We start from the raw sequence: 23,012 nt of genomic DNA on the forward strand, positions 1-23,012 counted from the left end.
CTAAAAAAGAGTTGCGTGTTATTATTTTACACATTGACGAGAAGAAAGTTATGTTGCGTGTTAATCTGGATTTGAATCCGTGGGAGACTTACATAATGGTGAGCAATAATGAAGTGTGATGTTGAGTTGATCGTTATCTTCACTTTCCAAAGAAATATAAGACTCAATCCACGGATTCTATTTTAAGTGTATTATAATATGAGCATAATCACATTACTAAATGCATGCATTGATATACTTGCGTGGTAAATTTTCAACATTGTCAAGTTGGTTTCTATAAAAGACACCCTCAAAACAAAAAGTGTTGATGGAAGAATAACAACTTTTTTTGGGGTAAATTTCAACATTTTTTAATAACGACGTTAAAGATAAATTATCATGACTCTGAAAACCTTAAAATTCCTACGATTTTCAAGCATCGCATTAAAGATGAAATATCATGTCTCTAAAAATCCTTAAAATTCCAACGATTTTTAGGCATGATATTAAATATAAAATAGCACGTCTCTAAAAAGCCTTAAAATTTCAATAATTTTCAGCAATGGTGTTAAAGAAAAAATATTTATAATTGTTTTCAACCATAATATTAAAAATAAAATATCATGACTTAGAAAAGCCTTAAATTTTTGACAATTTTTCAACCATGGAATTAAAACCAAAGATCATAACTACAAAAAACCTTAAGTTTTCAACATATTTCAACCATGGAATTATGGAAAAAATCTATGATGAAAAAAATTGAAAATGAACACTTAAATAAAAAACTCATTATACCAAGAGTAATTTCATTTTTAAATGCTAAAAGTATAACAATTTTAAAATTTTAGCCTAAGACAATTTGACACATTCCAACAAAATTTTTAAAATCAACCATGAAATTAACACAAAATGTTGGTGAACTCGACCCATTGTAATGAAAACATAAATACCAACCATGAAATTGACACAATGTGGTGGCAGACTTGATCCATTATAACATTAAATTTAAAATCAACTATCAAATTGACACATAATAGGATTGGGTTGCTAGTCGGTGATCAACTCAAACCATGTAGAAAATAAATAGAATAAAATAAATATATAAATAAATAAAAATGAAAAATACAAAAGAAAACAAAAATTGAAACATTGGAAAAATGAAAACTTACAAAACAAAAAAGAAAAAGAAAAAAAAAAAAACACACGAAACGTTAAAAAATAATAATAATAAGTAAATAGAAATATTTGCTAAAACATCAAAAAAAAAATTAAAAAACATGACCCAAAATAGAAATCAAAAATAAAAAAGACAAAAAAAAACTCAAACATAAAAATTGTAAAAAAAAAAAACTTAAAATAAAATGTATATATATATATATATATATATATATATATATATATAAACCAAAAATATTTCCAAAAAAAACATAAATTAGGAAAAAACCAAAAATAGAAAAATAAAAATAAATAAATAATACTTATTTGGATTAAAAAAACATTAAAGTAAATAAATAATACGTTAGAATAAAATTAAAAACATTAAAAAAAAAATTAAAATGAAAAAAATAAAACATTAAAGTAAAAACGATTAATTTTTTTTATATAAATTAAAAAAATATTATAAAGGAAAAAATGAAAATAATCATTAAAACAAAAATACAAAACTAAAAAACATTAGAAAAATACATGTTAAAAGCCATTAAAAAATCATTATTTTTTTTAAATAGATTAAAAAAAAACATTTCTAAAAAAAAATCGAGGCCCATATGCCCTAGGCAAGGCAAGGACGATTTGGGGAATCGCCTAAACTACCCAGGGCCCGTGGGCACCTAGTCTAGGTAGGGAGGAACTGCAACTTGCCTAGTGTTGTGGGGCAACACGTCTGGGCAAGGAGGAGAAGTTGTGTGCAACTTCTCCTCCTCACCCAACCCAGCGGCCCCATGGTCCCTCAACGAGGCATCACGCTTACCACTCCCATGGCACATGGGGCCTCAAAAAAAAAATTAAAGTTTTTATTTATTTTTTATTTTTTTTAATTGATTTTTTTTTAAATTTCTTTAATTTAATTTCAATTAATTTGTTTTATATATTTTTATTTTCTTAATTGTTTTAAACATGTATTTTTTAATGTGTTTTTATTAATTGTTTACAATGTGTGTTTTTAATGTTATTATTATTATGTTTTTCATATTGTTTTTAATGTTGTTGTTGTTGTGTTGTTGTTTTTTTTTTTTTTTTTTTGGTTTGTTTTGTTTTTCTTTTTCAGAAATTTTGTTTTTTTTTTTTTTTAAATGGTGTTATTATTTTTAATCTTTTGTTTTTTAAATTTAATTTTATTTTCTTATGTTTTTAATTTTTATTTTTAAGGTTTTTTTTAGTGTTATTTTTTTTTTTACTTAAAATTTAATATAAATCATTTTTTTGGGAAAAAAACACTTCAAATGTCATCATCTTTGGATATAAAATTTATAAAAATTACATAAATTTTACTATTTTTCCAACTTTTTTATTCACTCTTTTCATAAAAATATTTTATTTAACATGTCATTTTTAGCGAAAAGGTCATGAAATACGTATTTTTTTAATTCAATCTTTATGCAAAATGTGTATTATTTGTCAATTGTTTAAAATTGTTAATTTTAGTCACAATTATTTTATTTGTATTGAAGCATTAATTAACAATATATAAATATATAAGAAATCTCAATATCAAAATATTAATGTTATTATTATTTTTAACTTTGAAAAAAAGTTGTAAAAGATTATTATAAAAAAACATTGAAAAAAACAAAAAAAACATGTTTGGAACTAGTCATGCCTAAGTTTTCTTTAATGATATGAAGAATTCAATTGAGAAGATGGTTGGTGCAGAATCGTCATACCTGATTAGATCTCATAGCAAGAAGAAAATAACTCATGGATTTGACCATAGCTTAGAAATCCAGGCTTGTAGTGCACTCTGATCTCTATGGGAAATTAAGAAGCATGAAGAGCCTTGGTAGAGTAAAATAGTTTGACTGAGAATTAATTATTATTATGGAAGAACACTTGGGTGCTTATGTTAGGCCCCTACAATACTAGTGATTCCCCATTGCTATTTTCATTGTATACCTTATTTTTATTATTGTGCCCCTATTGTCCCCATATTGTTATTAGTATGCCCCATAGAAACCCACTATTATTATTTTTGTGCCCTTATGTTATTACTGTTATGTCAGCTTGATTACATTCTGACCCCTTAGACTCTTATATATAGAAGAGATGTTTAGTCATTTGTATCATCGAAGAATTGTTCATTTGTGTAATGTAAAGGAGGTTTCCCCCTCGAGAGGCTGAATCTAAGGTGTTGATTTATCCTTTCTATCTTTTTGTGAGCTAGTTTCATAACATTTGGTATCAGAGCTTTGGATTCTAGGGTTTCGCTGCTCCAAACAAGTCATCGTGGCATTTTCGCTATAACTTTTTTTCTGCAACGTTTCAGAAGTTAAAAAAAACCCATTTGGGCCAAAACTGTTCTGAACTTCAGGTCCAAATTTCAGAGCTTGTCTCACTATATTTGTGGAGATATGATCTGAGGAAGTTAACATTTTTGCAGACTCTTGAATTACATTCCAAACAAGTGACATAGGGAAAATCGGTATAACTTTTGTTTTTGAGCATTAGATTACATTTTAGTAAGAAGTTTCAGAAAAAGGATGGCCTTTAATCTCTTATGTATCAGTTACAGGTACTAAGGTCAAAACAGTGATACATGGCACATCGTACAAGTTTGGTCTACTGAACTATTTTATAATTAGGTCACTGTGGGAGATTTGGCATAACTTTTCCTTGGAGAATCCAATCTTGATCAGACTTGTAGGTTACAAAGAGGAATCAAAGGGCTACCGCATGATGCGATTTCAGATATTCAATATCATCAGTTACAAAGATAAAATAGATTCAATATCGAGCTCTTACAAAGTGAAAAAACATGTGTAGCTTTTTTTGAATTTTGCATAAGATTGGTTTGAAAAATTAGTTTGAAGGAATTTAAAGGGGATAGTGAAGAATTATTAGCATTAATTAATGCCCCGAAGAAATAAAATGGAAACACCTAGTAAGCAACCTGAAAGATCTAGCATGGCTCGTGAAGAAGAGGAAGAAATGCAACATGATATATCAAAATTACAAGACCAAGTACAACAAATTTCACTCTCATTAAAGGTAAATGAAGCCAAGATGAATGGCGTGGAAGTTAATATGAATGGCATGGAAGCTAAGATGGATGGTTTAAAGAAAGGCGTAGAAGCTAAGATGAATGGCATGGACGATAAGATGGAAGAATTGAAGATAAATTTGAATAAGTTGCTACAAGAAATGGTCACTAATGGTGAAAGGGTAGTAAAGGAAACTCATGATGAGAACAAACGAAATGTTAATCATGATTTCATAGACTCTAATGTTGGATTGAAGACCCACCATGTTCCAAAAATCGATATGAGGGAGTTTGATGGTAAGGATCCTAAAACATGGATACTACAGATGGAGCAATTTTTTGATCTCCATAATGTGCAAAACACATAAAAGGTACATATTACAACTTTATATTTGGAACCAAATCAATTTGTATGGTATCGATGGCTTTACTCTCATAAACAAATTGTCACTTGGGTAATCTTTACGGAAGAAATGATAGCACATTATGAGGATACAAAAAGAAACACCTTTTTCAGCCAATTGATAAATCTCAAACAAAAGGGTTCAATGATGGAGCACATTGAAGACATCCAGAAATTAAACATAAGGGTAAAAGATATTCCAGAGGAGCATAGAATTGATGTGTTCATAGGGACTTTAAAGGATAATATCCAACATCAGGTTCACCTTTGGGAACCTGATTCATTGGAGAAGACATTCAGGTTAGCAAGAAAAATGGAAAGAAAAATTATGGGAACGAGGAAGCCTACCACTCACAACTGTAAAGATGGAAGTGTTGTTGCCCCTAGCCTTCCACAACCTACAAGGTTGACACCACAACAATTGGAATAAAAAATAGCAAAAGGGCTTTGTTACGGTTGTGATAGCAAATACAATAAAGGTCATAACTGTGCTGAGAAGAAATTATTCTACATAGGTTGTGAAGAGGAGGAAGAAAAGGAACAAGAAATGTCAAAAGAAGAGGATATACTCCATTAACACACCCTAGATAAAGAAGAAAGGATATGACCATATCTTGTAATGCATTGGCTGGAATTACAACTCCTCAAACTATCAAGATAGAAGGACATATCAAGAAGAAAAAGGTAATAGTGTTGATTGATTCGAGAGGTACCCGTAATTTTATTCATTGTAAGATAGCAAAGGAATTGAATTGCTTCCTATATCCAGCACCATAGTTTCAAGTGATGGTTGCAAGTGGAGGAACCATAAATTGCTCTGGAAAGTGCCATAATATGAAGCTATCCATGGGAGAATATGTATTGAATAGCTCAATGCTTTCCATTCCAATGGGTGGTGCTGATGTTGTACTAGGAGTCTAATGGCTACAATCCTTGGGTACAATAGCTTTTAATTTTCAAGAACTTTTCATGAAATTTTGTGCAGAAGGAAAGGAAGTTGAATTAAGGGGTATTGCAAGGAAACCGAGAAAGATAATAAGCTCTAACGGTATGAAAAAGCTTCTAAAGAAGGAACAACGAGGTGTAATTGCACAATTATGTTCACTAGAGGTTCCCACACTGAAATCATCTATTACTCAAGATATCAAGAAGGTCTTGGACAATCATTCCAAGGTATTTGATACTCCCAAAGGTCTCCCACCTATTCTTGATCATGATCATGCTATTCATTTGATTTGAGGAAGTGTTCCTCCAAACATCAGGCTGTACAGATATCCCTATGCCCAAAAGAGTGAAATTGAACGTATGGTTGCAGAAATGCTAGAGGCTGGTATAATTCAACCTAGTCAAAGTTCTTTCTCTGCTCCAGAAGTATTGGTGCATAAGAAGGATGGATCATGGTGCATGTATCTGGATTATACGGAGCTCAACACGCTCACTATTAAAGATAAATTTCCCATTCATGTCAATGATGAATTATTGGATGAATTGCATGGATCAATTTACTTCACCAAGTTGGATCTTCATTCATGATATCATCAAATGAGAATGAAGATTGAAGACATTATGAAAACAACATTTAGAACTCATGAGGGTCATTATGAATTTTTGGTCATGCCTTTTTGCCTTACCAATGCACCTTCTACATTTCAAGGTTTGATGAATTCCATTTTCAAATTGTTACTTAGAAAATTTGTGTTAGTATTTTTTGATGATATACTAATCTACAACAAGTCTTGTAAGGATCATGTTGAACATGTTGACAGGGTGGTCAAACTATTGAAGGAGAAACAATTATATGCAAAAAGATCCAAATGTTTCTTTGGAGTACAAGAGGTGGAATATATGGGTCATATTGTATCTCATGAAGTTGTTAAGGTAGACCCTAGCAAAATTAAAGCCATTAGGGAATGGAAAATCCCCACATCCATAAAGCATATGTGAGGATTTCTCGGGTTGATAGGGTATTATCGCAAGTTTGTTAAAAATTATGGGAGAATAGCAGCACCTCTAACAACATTATTGAAGAAAGATGCATTTTCATGGACTCTAGAAGCAAACTATGTAAACTTTGAAATAGGAACTATAAACTCAAAACGTGAACTCTGGCCAAAATACCCCGAAAAAACATCAAAAACAGTGATAAAAATGAAAAGTGTGTATACTAGAACGATGATTTTATTTTTTAGGGGTCAATTTTGAACATGTTTTAAAAATGACAGTGACTACGAAATTTACTACGAAATTTTTGTGCAAAATATAGCTTCAAAACGAAAGTGATGATAGTAAAACAATGATTTTTTCTTTTAGGGTCATTTTTCAAACTTTTTAAAAAATGCTAGTAAAACCAAATTTTTATGTGCCAAACAAAGTTGTTTATGAGGAAAAAAACACATTAATGTTTTTGGTAGGATATCATTTTTCTTTCCTAAGTATAAATTCAACATGTTTTCAACCATAACATGCTAGATACAAAAGAAATTAAAATTTTTTCACCTATAAAAGTAAAAAACCATGACATTATGAACGAATTACATCACTAAATGAATTCAAAAGTCATTATTTGTATATTGAATAAAACATACATTATATCTCTAATAAAATATTGCGTTGTAGATATTTTAAACAATAAAAATTATCATAATTAAGACATATAATCCAACAACATAAAAATGCCTCACAACTTCTCATTTAACACCATATGGAAATCATTAATTTTATTTCAAGATACGATGCATACATCAGTTATATAAATTGTCTTAAACAATTATTCAAAATCACTCATATTTTCTTACACACCATCAGAATTCACATCTTCAGATGATCGACTGGATGCTGACGAAGATGTTCCATATTCTTCTCTTTCATAAACTAGTGCCCCATCTGAGTCCACATGCATGCCCAACACTTCAGGTTTCAAAATTCTTCTAGATCTACGACTGGTTTCAGCAGACTCCCATCTCAACATTATTCCTTCTGGTAACAACCTTTTCAGAATCTCTATCATCTTTAAGTGAATAGTTCCTCTCTTTGTTAAATTGAAGTCATAAACAAGTATGTCAACATCCTCCAATTTTCATATGTCTGTGTGGCAGCGATTTATATTTGTACCCTTTCTTTTTCTCTTTCTGCCATTTTTTTTGTCAACTACCATCTCTGGCTTATACACACCATTGAATGGGTGTGTATTTGTGGCATACCAATGTACTTCAACACTTGTGACATCCTCATTTTCTGTAAATACCTTTATAACTTTAGCAACCCAAAATGGATAGCCATTGGAATCTCCATCTGCTAGCACTGCAATCATGCAACCCTCCTTAATATCCTGTACTGAACCCCTGTAAAGGTCTTCCATGGCTTCACGTTGTGCACGAGATCTTCTGGAACCAATATACATCTCTCTTTCCTCTGCCTGAGAAGAATTAATAATACCTTGAGATTGTTGTTGTTCAACAATGTTTATTTCCTCATGTTCATTCGACACATTTTGTGGCCAAATAAATGGATTTTTCAAAGGTATATCTTCATTTGTTGTTGTTGAAATGATATCACTTTGATTATTGAAAAATGACTCCCACCAAACTGAATTAGCAATGTTAAAGTACTCATATGTATATCTAATACATTTTTTAATTTCTTCCAGGCAATCAGAATAATTTATATCTCTATTTTGTCTGCGTGCATTATGAACTTCACCAACTGATTGTAATAACAATATTTTTGATGCAAATATTGGATGATATGGAATGAACTTCAAAAATTGCAAACCTAATGATGGTGCCCATTCTGCAGTAGTTGAATAATTCTTGCCCCATATTAGTGTTTTCCCATCAATTTTTTGGATACGAAATTGATGTTGGAAGCTAATGTCATTAAGTTGTTCAATGCATTTCCCCTCACCATATGATCCCAGAATAAACCTTCACATGTAAACAGTTTCTTCCAACACATCAAAAGTAGGCTCTGGCATGTACGATTTCTTAAGATATTCAATTGGTGATGGCAAGCTCCCAACTTGCTTCCTCCTCAATATGACTGAAAAACGACTGAACATCTGATCAATATGGTCATGAGTGTGCCCAACAAGAAGGAAACCAACCTTTACCTTTTGAAAAATTCTCAATTCAACAAGCATGTTTAGATATCCAAAAACAACTTGATTTTTGTTTTCACGGCACGTGTTCTCCAATTGTAGATACAAAACTTCTGGAAGATTACTAGACCAATGAGAAATCACATCATGAATTATGGTTATGGTAAGATTTGCATCATTATGAATATTTGGAGCTATGAAGTACACCCTCGGCAACATTTTCCCATTGAAGACCATACAACCGACCAAGTGAAACTGAATAAAATTTTCCTCCTGTAAATTTTTGGGTGTGCGAACAAAATGTGGTAAAAATGTTTTCTTCTGGTCCATACCATCAATTATCAAACCCAAATATTTATTTGGATTATCATAACACTTCTTTCGATGCTTTTACAACTTCTTCCTTTTGTTTGTTTGTTGTCCGCGATGCTCCTAAAGTTCTTTGACAATTAAATCTACACAACATAAAAGAAATTCATTAAGAAATATGTTTTCATAGTTGATAACTATACAATTTTAAAAGTTAAAGTTATGAATGCTTACCTCTTTCTGACCCTTCACATTTGTCCCTTTTTTATTTAAGAGAAGCACATGTACTGAAAATCCCCATCCTTGTCTTCTTAGGAATACAGACATTGTTGAACTCTTTCTTCCATACCTTCACAAAATATTGATATGTAATAAACCGGCCATGTCCCTCAGCGCCTTCTGCATATTATTTTTATAAGTTGTAGATTTCTCGTCTTGAAAAATTATCTGGAATATGTATTGTCTCTCTATTTGGCATACACTCTCCATGCTTTGAAAAGAAGTCTTTCATCCATGACATTGCAGTATTTGATAATGGCCCAAACTGTCTTTTATGACGTACTTCTGAATAAAATGTGGGATTCTTTTCCAAATTTTCTTAAATTCTCGAGAGACGAAAATTCCCAATCGAATGAAACATTTTGAAATCTTTTCTACAGATAAATAAAGTCCTAATATGATAATAATAACTTGACAATGTAGATTGCGTGCACCCAACTTAATATGACTTTTGCATGCTTTTATTCATTGACAAATATCTCTTACTACTTTCTAATGAAAATTTGAAATCCATATGTTTCAAGCAATATTTTTCGCAACATTCACTTGAAATGAGAGCGCTGATAGAACTTCTTCTCGTCAGATATTATGCTCTACCCCTTGTATAACTAGAACAACTTGCATTGATACAAAAAGGTCTGCTCCTACTCCTCGATACAATATTTCTTGGCAACATCTCCATCATTGGATCATCATTTGTATAAGGATTTTCATCATCATTAAGAGGAATGTTATCCACACTATGATTAGATTTGCTTTTCAAATACTGACTTGGAGGATATTCTTCATCTTCCCCTTCTTCAGTGCTACTCTCATAGTCCTTAGAATTTGGACTGAATGGAAAATTTGACTCGATGTTTAATGGATATTGTTCCTCATGTGCATTGTTAGTGCTACTCTCATAGTCCATAGAATTAGGACTACATCGAAAATGTGACTATTTACTTATTTAAGATGATACATCCCGTACTTTGTCACTGCTACCTTTATACTCATTAGAATTAGGAGTAAGTGCATCATCCTGTTCTTCATCACTACTGCTCTCATAGTCCTTAGAATTAGGACTAAGAGGACATTGTAACACTCCATTCTTTTGAAATTCATCATTGTGCTCTTCATAACTGTTGCTCTCATAGTCCTTATAATTAGGACTAAGTGTACACCATGACACTCCAATCTTTTGAAATTCATCATCCCGCTCTTCATCACTGCTGCTCTCATAGTCCTTAGAATTAGGACTAACTGGACACTGTGACACTCCATACTTTTCAAATTCATCATCATGCTCTTCATCACTACTGCTCTCATAGTCCTTATAATTAGGACTAAGATGGACACTTTGACACTCCATTGTTTTGAAATTCATTATCACGCACTTCATCACTGCTGCTCTCATAGTCCTTAGAATTAGGACTAAGTGGACATCGTGACACTCCATTCTTTTGAAATTTGCCATCATGCTCTTTAAAACTACTGTTCTCATAGTCCTCATAATTAGGACTAAGTGGACACTGTGACACTCCATTCTTTTGAACTTCACCATCATGCTCTTCAAAACTGCTGCGCTCATAGTCCTCAGAATTAGGACTAAGTGGACATCGTGACACTCCATTCTTTTGAACTTCACCATCATGCTCTTCATCACTACTGCTTTCATAGTCCTTAGAATTAGGACTGTGGAATCTGTGACTCTATATTTTTTTGAAATTCTCCTTCCCCTGTTTCATCAGTGCTGCTCTCATAGTCCTTAGAATCAGGACTAAGTGGAAGAATTGACTTTCTATTCATAGCGGAAGAATTCCCGCTATATTCATCAATATGAATAGAGTTATTACGCGATGAAGATGTTGATGGTGTATAAACCGAAACTTCACTCTCAGAACAATCCATCCCTTTCAAATAGAAGATGTTGAATGATACAAATGGAGAGTCTCCTAAAGATATTATATAGCTTAGAGAATGAAATTTTCCCTCCAAAAAGTTTCGCAAAAATATTTCCCTCCAAAAATTTCCGCGAAAATATTTCCCTCCAAAAATTTTGTTAGATTTATTTACCTTCATTATTTTATTTTAGAATTTATAAAAAAATGTAAACTAAACTTTTTTATGAAATAAATCATTAAAATTAAAATTATAAACTACAACTTATACATTAATTATTTTAATAGTTAAAGTATATAATATTTACTAAACAATTGAATATTTTTTTTAATTTTTATAATATATTCTAAAACAAATTAATCCCACATTCAACCCGTTGCAAAAAAATTCTACAATATTCACTTTATAATATTTTAAAACAAATTATCCCACATTAACCGTACGGTAAAACATCTTTATAATTTCACTTATATAATAAATTTCATTATCACTATTACTCACATCACATTCAGGTTTTCTGAAGTTCATTGCAAGACTTGTGAATTTGTGGAATAGCTATATTGCTATCAACGACATATTCAACAAAGAATTCTCGCAATTGAAAGGTAAGTTAATTTTTTTTCCTTGAAAATTTTCATATTAAATAAGTTTAATAAATAAGAACTTAATAATTTTTCTGAGCCAAAATAACAATTAAGTTGTTGCAAGCATGGTGGGCCCGACCCAACTCAATCGCCCAACAGCCATGGGCGGGCCACCGTGGTGTCGCGGGGTGGGCGGGGAGGGCCGACGGTGGGCGGGGTGTGAGGGCGCGGGTGGGGCAGTAGGGGGTGTGGGGGCGGGTGGGGCTGCGGCGCCCACCCCGGTGACTCGCCTGCCCGTCGCGGGGGTTGGGCGATTTTGAGAATCGCCCAACCCCCGCAGCGGGTGGGCGGGCCTCTGGGGTGGGCGCTGCAGCCCCACCTCCCCCCACACCCGCTACCACCCCACCTGTCCCCACACTGAGAATCACCCAACCCCCACGGCGGGCGGGCGGGCCTATGGGGTGGGCGTTGTAGCCCCATCCACCCCCACACCTGCTACCACCCTACCTGCCCCCACACTCGCTACCGACCCACCCCCTACACCCACACCCAATCACACCTGCCCCCTCAAACGCACCGTCCCCATCCACCCCCCCAACCCCCCTCACACCCTACCCCCGTCCCCTCACCCTCTCCAGCCTCTCCCCCTCACACCCTCCTCACCCCTCCCCCTCACACCCTCAACCCCCGCCCCCTCACACCCTGCCCACCCTTACACTACATGCGCCCCCTCACACACTCAACCCCCCCTCGCCACCCCCTCAACCCCGCTCACCCACCCGCTCCCTAACCCCACCCCCTCACACACTCAACCCCCCTCTCCACCCCCTCACACACCCGTGCTCACCCTACCTCCGCCCCCTCACACCTCGCTCACCCTCACGCCACCCCACCTCGCCCCCTCACACGTCGCTCACCCAACCCCGCCCCCCTCACACCCGCACTCACCTAACCCCTGCCCCCTCACACCCCGCCCACCTTCACGCTACCCCCACACCCACCCTACCCCTACCCCCTCACACCCCGCTCACCCTCACGCCACCCCTCCCTGCCCCTTCATGCGCCCCCCTGCCCACGGCCTCCCCCTCACCTGCCCCACCCTCTCCACGCCCACGCCCTCACTAGCCCTATCCCCCCACCTCACTCACACTCGCCCATGCCCGCCCTACCCCCTCACCCACCCGCGCCCATGCCCACGCCCTCACCCTCACACACCCACGTCCTCACACGCCCGCCCTACCCCCTCACCCGCCCTCACCCACCCTCACCCATGCCCATGCCGACGCCCATGCCCTCACACGCCCACGCCCTCACTCGACCGCGCTAGCCTGGCGGCTTGCCCGCCCACCCAGCTAGTGGCTGGGCGATTCTGGGAATCGCCCAGCCACCAGCCGGGCGGGCGATTCCCAGAATTCCCCAGCCACCAGCTGGGCAGGGGGGTGGGCTTCCGGGGTGGCGCGGCCAAGCATGGGCATAGGCGGGGACGGCGGGTGAGGGGGTGGGGGTGGGCGTCGGCGTGGGCGAGGGCGGGTGAGGGGGAGGGTGAGGGGGTGGGCGGGCGTGGGCTTGGGTGAGGGTGAGTGAGGGGGAGGGGAGGGGGTGAGGCGAGCATGGGCATGGGCGAGGGTGGGTGAGGGGGCAGGTGAGGGGTTAGGGCTAGCATGGGCGTGGGTGAGAGTGGGTGAGGGGCGGGTTAGGGGGTGGCGCGGGGGAGGGTGCGGTTGAGGGGGCGGCCATGGGCAGGGAGGGGGCGTGAGGGGGAGGGTGTGGGGAGGGCCGATGGAAGGGTGGGCAGGGGTAGCGTGAGGGTGGGAGGGGTGTGAGGGGGCGGAGGTAGGGTGTGAGGGAGGTTGGATCGGTGGGGAGGGTGTGTGAGGGGGCGGGTGGTTGTGGAGGGTGTGTGTGAGGGGGTGGGGGTAGTGAGGGGGTGCGGGTTGAGTGTGTGAGGGGGTGGGGAGAGTGCGTGTGAGGGGGTAGGGGTAGGGAAGGCGCGGGGGTTGGGGAGAGGGGGTGGGTTGGGGAGGTGGGTGGGGGTAGCGGGAGGGTGGGCGGGGTGTGAGGGGGGTTGGATGGGTGGGGAGGGTGTGTAAGGGTGGGGGGGCGGGGTGAGGAGGGTGCGCGTGAGGGGGTGGGCGAGTGCTGAGGGGGCGCGGGTTGAGTGTGGGAGGGGGTGGGGAGAGTGCGTGCGAGGGGACAGGGATAGGGAGGGCGCGGGGGTTGGGAAGGGGGAGTAGGGTGTGAGGGGGGTCGGCGGGTCGGGAGGGTGCATGTGACGGGGCGGGGGTAGTGAGGGGGTGTGGGTTGAGTGTGTGAGGGGGTGGGGAGAGTGCTTGTGAGGGGCAGGGGTAGGGAGTGCGCAGGGGTTGTTGAGGGGGTGTAGGGTGGAGTTGGGGAGGGGTGGTCGGGTGGGGATGGGGAGAGAGGGTAGGGGGGTGAGTGTGTGGAGGGGTGGGGACGATGCGTTTGGGGGGGCATGGTAGGGTGCAAGGGGGGTTGGGTGGGTGAGTGTGAGGGGGTGGGGAGGGTGCGTGTGAGGGGGTGAGGGTGTGGAGGGGGTGGAGGTTGGGGAGGGGGTTTTGGGGGCGGGGCGTAGGGTTTGAGGGGGGGTTGGGGGTGGAGGGGTAGGGTGTGAGGGTGGGGAGAGGAGGGTAGGGTACGAGGGGGGTTGGCTGCGTGAGTGAGGGTGAGGTGGTGGGGGTGACGGTGGGGGGTTGGGGGTGAGGGTGGGCGTGTGGAGGGGGTGGGTGTTGAGGAGGGGGGGTTCGGGGTGGGGCTTAGGGTGTGAGGGGGTGGGGGTGAGGGTGGGGAGGGTGCATGTAAGGGGCGAGGGTGTGGAGGGGGTGGAGGTTGGGGAGGGGGGGCGTAGGGTGTGAGGGGTGGTTGGGGATGGAGAGCATGGGTGTGGGGATTGGGGAGGGTGCGTGTGAGGGGGCGGGGGTAGCATGTGAGGGCCCACCTACCCGTCCTCACTCGTCCCGCCCACCCGCCCTCGCCCGCCCACCTACCCGCCCCGCCCCGCCCTCGCCCGCACATGCTTGCCCAGCCACAAATAAAAAATTTATGATATATTTTCATTGTTAATTTAAGCTAATATGCTTTTGTTATTTACTGATTTATGTGTTTCTATTTTTCAGGAAAATGGCATCAAAGAAGATTTCTGTGAATATTTCTAGACCAAAGACTCTTAAAGGTGCATCTTCAAGAAACATTGGTGAATGAACTCCACCTGAGCTCATGGCTACAAATCTTTCAAGTGCCTCAAGTGATAAGAAGATAATTTCAGACTAGAAGAACTAAAAAGAGATGAAATTTCCATCAAGAATCTGGTGTGTGAAAGAAAGAGAAAGCACAAATGTCAATATATATGTATATATTGATATACCAAATGATAATGGAATTTTTGAGGTGATGGGAAGAGTCATAGATATTTGTTCGGTATCGGACACTGAAGTTGTTTACATACTTACAAAAGCTCCCAAGTGACATTAAAGGATTAAATACCGACTATCATATTCATTGTATGACACGAGAGAGGTATCTACAAAGTTGTGTAAACAAATCGTAAATGAGATGACACAAAACATCATAAGTATTGTTATTTATATTTGTATTTTGCGTTCTTGAAAGTGTCTCGCTATATTTTTTTAACTTTGTTTTTTATTGACATATGATATTTTGTTTGGCAGAGTTTTGTTGAAAATTGTTCAATTAGGCTAGGAGGCATTCATTTCATAGAGCATGATATCATGAAAGTTGTCAGCAGTTTTTACTCAGTGTCAGAAGAAGATATGGAAAACAAGAAAAATGTAGTAATTGATGATACTGCAAAACTACATCCAAAGAATCAGAAAAAAATGCCTCTAGTGGATAAATCTAGCAAGGGTAAACAAGTTACTTTTGAGGACGATGAAGTTGAAACTGACAGTGAAGCATATGTTGCCATTACTGAAGATGACATTGGAACTGAGAAGAGCCGTAAAAGACCAAAAGTAACAATGCCCAAGAATAAATCTGTTGGGAATGTTATGACGAAGAAAAGTAAAGTTGAAGATTTTGAAGCAGTCATTACCAGCAGTCAAGAACCTAGTGAAACTTCAAAAGAAAGCAGAGAAATCATTACACCAGGAGCTGATTTAGAGGATGGAATTATCAAAACAAAACAAAATGCCATTCGACAGAATTTGACAAAGAGAAACTTAATTGATGGTGGTCGTACATTTCAGCTTAATGTCAGGAAAACCTATAAGGAAAGTGAAGGACAATGTCAATATCAAGTTAGAAAGCCACATCATCTGCATGTTCACAACTTGAAGACATTGATGAGGTACAATCCATATGCTCATGTGGTTAGTTATGTGCTTCTTGTTGATCCACTTCAAGTTCCCAAGAAAGAAGCATTTGATAAGTCAAAATGTTTTGAATACAATTATTATGTGCTTGAGGGGAACCATTCTGTAGAAGCTCAAAGACAATTGATGGAGGAATATCTTAATAACCCACGTTTTGAAAAAATAAAATGTATCATTTCCGCTGGTTTATTAGATACAGAAGCAAATTTAGTGGCATGGGATCATAATTCAGATAATGAATATAGGATGTCTATGACTTTCATCCAAAGGGTTAGATTTATTCATAGTGAATTTGAAGAAAAATGTGGTGGGGATAGGATAAATGTTACTACAGATTTCCGAAAGGAATGTTGTATGGAAATAGGCTATCAAATTGAAGAGAAAACCAATTCAAAAGGTGGAAAATGCAACAAAAATAGTGATTTATTCAGAGGTGTTGATAACATTTTCCAATTGGAATTTAGAACTGGAGATGTTTGGAAGTTGATTGATGATATTTTTAGCATGTAGGAAGACATTTCCATTAAAAAACAGAGGTTCAAAAAGTCTAAGCCATTGATATGTAGCAACAATAAATCAGCTCCTGAAATGAAGCAGCTTCCAGACGATATGACTATCACACCTTGGAGGGCAATGCAAGGAGTGAAAGATGAAAAAATTGTCAAAACAATATTATCTCGTGTGAGGTCAGGGGAATTATCATTGGAGGAAATGTCTGAAGAATTTCAAAAGTAAGTTTCTTGAATTATTTTTATTTATTTCTAGATTATAATTATATTTTAAATAAAACATGTTGTTCTTGGTAGTATTTGCTATACATATCATTAGATTAACTTTTTGTTACTTTATCTATGCAGTCACAAAGTTTACATGAAAATTCAAGAACAAATGGTTAGATTGTTGAATGAAGATAGTTGGGATGATGTTGTACGCAACTATCCAGATTCAAGTTCTACATCAACATTAAAAGCTTTTTATCTTGCATTTAAAAAGGTATCTTGATTTATACATTCATTTTTATTCACTTGTGTACTATTTTTAATTTATAACTTACACACATATTTGTTTATTTTATAAAAGATGAGGAAGGATGATAATGGAGAGCTAGATAGTTTCAAAACCTTTATTGAAAAAATAGAGATTGAAAGACTGAGGAAGCAACGTATTAAGAATGTTGAACTTGATCCAACTCTTAATCATTTCATTTGGAATGGGCTAGACACTATTCAATATCAAGTAATACAAGGCGACTGTGAAGACATTGCTAAACTCATACCTAAAAGGGATTATGCCCTAGTCATTGCAGATATTCTCCATGGTTTCAATATTCCAAACATTGACCATGATAGTGACCCTTATACTTATCAAGCTCTTAGTAAAGTGGTTGCGGGATTCGTAGAAGTCACGTCATCACCATTATGGAGATTTGTGACATTTCATTCAGACACACAATTGGCAATGATATTGTCAAGCTTCAAGGGAAAACAAATTCAAGGATGCAGCTTACATGGTAAGACGTTTAAAATGTATATTTGATTAATGTTGAAAAATTCATTTATGTACAAGTGAATTGAACTTTTACTATTTCATGTTACAGGCAAAAGTCAAATCTTCTTAACAATGAAGATCAACAATTTATAAATGATTGTGAGTTCATTCATATTGATAGTTGGGCAAAAGATGGTAGCCATATGTCTATGATTTTTAATCGGGTAGACAGAAACAGTCATAGCCAAGTACTGACTTATGCTGTTGTTGTGAGAAAACTAACATATGAAGACAAAAAAACAAAAGGAGAGATAGTTAACATTTATCAAAAGCCACAATTATTGATTAACTATCTTATAGACATATGTTCAAATGAAGGGGATTGGGTTCTGGATTATTTTCTGGCTCATGTAAGTTTTATTATATGGAATTGAATTTCAATATGTTATTTTTTAATTAATATGTCATTGTACTAATTTAGTTCATTATTTCTTTTGTGCTTGATAATTAGGTACAACACTAACATCTTGCCTTCAAAAAGAAATAAATTGCATTGCAATTGAAAAAGATCCAGTATAATGCAATTTCATTCAGCAAAGAATTAATGCTCTTCAATTTCTTCCAGATGCAATGCAAGAAATTGGGTTGAAGAAAGGGGACTTTAGTGAATCACGTGTGGCAAAAAAGGCAAAGGAACCCCAACCACCATTACATGGAATGTTTGGAAAGACATAAATTGGGAGATTTGTAGACATCAAAGATCCATTAGAAGAGGAAAATGAGCAAAAGGAAGCAGAAAATATTGTGGAAGAAGACAATGATGAAACTCTAGAGGATGAAGAGTTTGGATTACGTGACATTGTTGATTAAATTTAAGTTATGGTTGGAAATCAAGCTTTGCAATGTTTTGACTTTAACATTTTATGAGAAGAATAAGCACTCAATTAGGGATGTTATGCGTTCAATATTTGTAATATGTGATTTTCACATTGATTTTTAAGTTAATCATTATTTTTTGAAAAAAAAAGGTGATTATTATTTTTTTTTGACATGAAATTCATAAAAAAAACTATTATTTAACCATTTTTAGTTAAATTTTTCGTATAAAATTGTGATTTTGACATGTTAATTCTAGCAAAAATTTATCAAAACGTGTAGTTTTTTAGTTATATTTATGTTAAAAATGGTTATTTTTATGTCCATTGTTAAAAAATATTGTTTTTTAGAAACAATTATTTCATGTGGATTGAAAAATTAAATAAGGATGTATAAATATGTAGAATATCGAAAATTCAAAATATCAACCTTCTAATTTAAAAATGCGAAACAATAAAAACCTCACTACAAAAAAATTAAAATTAAAATAAAAAACAAAAAATATGAAAAAAACGAACACTTCAAAAATGATCAAATTTACAAAATAATTATTTACATTTTATACATTAGAAAATTTAAAGCCAAAAAACAGGTTTTTTAAAAAAGGATATGATGCAGAATACCCACTTTTTCAAATTAGAATGAAAACCACTACCATTCTAAAACGTAATGTACATAAAAAAAAAATTGAAGTGCCAAAAACTATGCTCTAAAAAAAACATGTGTGTTCTGCATCACCCCTTTTCAAAATCATGTCACTTTTTTGCTATCTCTACGAAACGGGTAACAGTATCAGTTCTCGTTTCAAAGTTTACATTGATAGCAACAAAGGCCTTCAAACATCTTAAAGAGGGAATGTGCCAAGCATTGGTCTTAGCTATAGATGGACTTCACAAAAAACTTTATTGTGGAATGTGATGCTTCAGGAAATGGAATTGGTGTTGTTTTAATGCAAGATGAAAGACCCATTGCTTTCAAAAGTCATCCAATCAAGGGAAAGTATTTACACAAAGCTATTTATGAGAAGGTAATGTTGGCAATACTACATGCACTTAAGAAATGGTGACCCTACCTAATGGGAAGACACTTCAAGGTAAAAACAGATCATGATAGTCTTAAATACTTTTTAGAACAAAGATTATCCTTTGAGGAGAAACAAAATGGGTCACAAAGGTGTTGGGTTATGACTTTGAAACCATATACAAAAAAGGGAAGAAAAATGTTGTGGCAGATGCGCTCTCAAGAAAGGATGAGGATGTGGAAGCATTGTTGTGCGCCATTTCTATCATCCAACCAGATTGGATAAATGAAGCAAGGGAGGAATGGAAGAATGATAAAGAAGTGTGGGCACTCATTCGAAAGTTACAACAAGATCCTAGTACATCTGATACATTTAGCTAGAAAAATGATTCGTTATGGTACAAGGATCGCTTATACCTATGTAAAAATTCCCAACTCAAGCAAAAGATTCTTATGGAATTGCACATTTCTCCCTTAGGAGAGCACTCAGGATTTTTAAAAACTTACCACAAGGTTAAGAAGGAATTTCTTTGGGATGGCCTTAAATCGGATATTCAAAATTTTGTGGCTGAATGTTTGGTTTTCCAACAAAATAAAGTTGAAACAATTAAGACCCTAGGTCTATTACAACCTTTATCCATTCCAAGCCAACGTTGGGAGGAGTTTTCAATGGATTTTATCACATTTTTACCCAAGTCCGAAGGAAAGAGTGTCATCATAGTGGTAATTGATAGACTGACCAAGTATACACACTTTTATGCATTATGACATCCATTTAAAGCCAATACAGTTTCTACTGCATTTATGGAAACAATTCAAAAGCTACATGGAAACCCAAAGATTATTGTAAGCGACATAGATTGCATTTTCAATGGAAATTTTTGGACATAATTATTTTCTTGTATCGGGACTCAGTTAGCTCATAGCTCATCTTATCATCTTCAATCTGATGGGCAAACTGAGATAGTAAACAAATTTTTGGAAGGATATCTTTGTTGATTTGTATCTGATAAACAGAAACAATGGGTCAAATGGTTGCCTCTGGCTGAATGGTGGTATAACACTTCCTTCCATATTGCAGCAAAAATGACCCCATTTATGGCACTTTATGGATATCATCCACCATTCATCACATCATATTTAAGAGAAAACTCTAAGGTTCAAGCAGTGGAACATCACATTGAGCATCAACAACAAATTCTGTAACTCTTAAAGGATAACCTCACGTTGGCGCAAAATAGAATGAAACAACAGGTAGATCAGCATCACAGCGAAAGAAGTTTTGATGTAGGTGACTGGGTATTCCTACGGCTACAACCATATAAACAAATTTCCCTCAAGCAAGCTAAGAAGGATAACAAATTATCACCAAATTATTATGGTTTGTACAAGGTGTTGCAAAAGATTGGTACTATGGCATACAAATTGGAGCTTCCTGCAGCTTCCCGAGTGCACCCAGTTTTCCACGTTTCATGTTTAAATAAGGTTATAGGTGAAAAGCTCGGAATTCAAACAATATTGCCAGAACTTGACGAGGAAGGAAAAATCATATTAGAACTGGAAGCAGTCACAGAAACAAGAACTCGATAGCTACGAAATCGATCAATTTCAGAGTATCTCATCAAATGGAAAAACATGGGAGGATGAGAATTTTATATAGAAGCATCGAAAACTACTCAAGCATTGAGGACAACTCTTTTCGGAAGGATAAGGGCATGTTAGGCCCCTATAATACTAGTGATTCCCCCATTACTATTGTCAGTGTATCCCTTATTGTTATTATTGTGCCCCTATTGTCCCCATATTGCTATTAGTATGCCCCATAGAAACCCACTATTGTTATTTTTGTGCCCTTATGTTATTACTGTTATGTCGGCTTGATTACATTGTCACCCCTTAGACTCCTATATATAGAAGGGATATTTATTCATTTGTATTATCCAATAATTATTCATTTGTGTAATGTAAAGGAGGTTGCCCCCTTGGAGAGGTTGAATTCTAAGGCATTGATTAGAATCTTTTCTATCTTTTTGTGAGCTGCTTTCATAACAGCGTATTCCTTGAATTAATTCAGCTACAGTGGTCATGTAATTTGATGAAACAACAGAATGAATAACATCATTTCAGTTATGAGATTGCTCAGGTAGACCTGTCCTATGTACTATGGGAAGCTATGTATGAGTATGCACTTGGGTAGCATGAATGACGATAGAGACAACATCATTCCCTATGCAATATAGGAACAATACCCAAGATTTAAATTGTGCAAAGTGGGGATATTGCAACATATTTGTGTGATTTGAGTAGAGAGCTCTGTGGGTGAGTGCTGCTAAGAAGAGGCCAAGTGTACCTATGCTGCTATCAAAGGTTTACTGAGCTTATTTTGCAGAAAGAGTCCAATTAAAGAGAAGTCTATACAGAAGAACAAAGAGTTGGAATCAGGCAGAGTGGTTGCTAACTAGAGAGTGCAGTGATTTCATTATTGAGTGTGGGTTAGATCCTACATATAGGGAGTTGGGGGTTGGTGCCTCCTACAAGTTGGTTCTTTCATAAATCTAAGGAGTTGCAATTTGGTACTTGTAACAAATCCATGAAGTTGGTGGTTTAGTTGGTGCTTCTGGTAAGTTGATCAGGTGTCTACAAAAGAAGGTAGTTGGTGCTTTTTCTTAATTGATGCTAGAAAACAATGAAAGATGGTTGTTTCTTTCTATGAGTGATGGCTCATAAACAATTTTATTGTTTCTTTCTATGAGTGATGGCTCATAAACAATTTTATGTAATAGAGTAGGAGATCATTTTTACATCAAATAAAAAACAAGCTTTGGTGGTTTTTCTCCCGAAAGGGTTTCCATGTTAAGCCTCGGTGTCCAATGTGTATGTTTCTCATGGTGTGTGTTGATGTGTTGAATTACTCATGCGCTGCTATTATAATTGGTCGTTGATTTCTCACATGAATGATTTCCAAGTATGAATGATAAATAAAATTGGTATAAAATTAAACTTATCCTTAATATTGACATGCCGCCACCCCCCCTTCTCAATATTAATATTGTTTCCAACAATTGGTATTAGAGCCTAGTTCCTTTAGGAAAAACATAACCACTCGAATGTAGATCAAAGGGAAATAATGGATAATCAAGTTTGGCTAAGACTAGAGGGATTTCCATTTTTAATGGATCAGACTATGAGCTCTAGAAGATTATAATGGAATCATATTTGATGGTAATCAACGAAGATATTCGGTCACATGTGGTAATGGAGAGGGGAATGATTCAATACCGAGGCCAAGAATATTATCATGAAAGGGATGTCAAATCCATATGTTAATAGAGTGAGACATTGTGAGACAACAAAGGAAATGTTGGAAAAATTGCAATGTATATATGGATGAGAAAGTTATGGGGAAATAGAAGAGGTTGATGAACCTTGTTGCTCAAGCAGTAAACCTAAACCTATGAAGATTGTTGATAATGATAAGAAGAGAAGGAAGAAGAAGAAGAAGAAGGCATCTCAGGAGAAAGATGCTCAAAAGTTTGAAAATCCAACTATATCT

This window comes from Pinus tabuliformis, chromosome 2_1 (assembly GCF_031772625.1).
Source record: "Pinus tabuliformis cultivar Carrire ecotype Pingquan chromosome 2_1, CPIR1, whole genome shotgun sequence".
Taxonomy (NCBI): Eukaryota; Viridiplantae; Streptophyta; class Pinopsida; order Pinales; family Pinaceae; genus Pinus; species Pinus tabuliformis.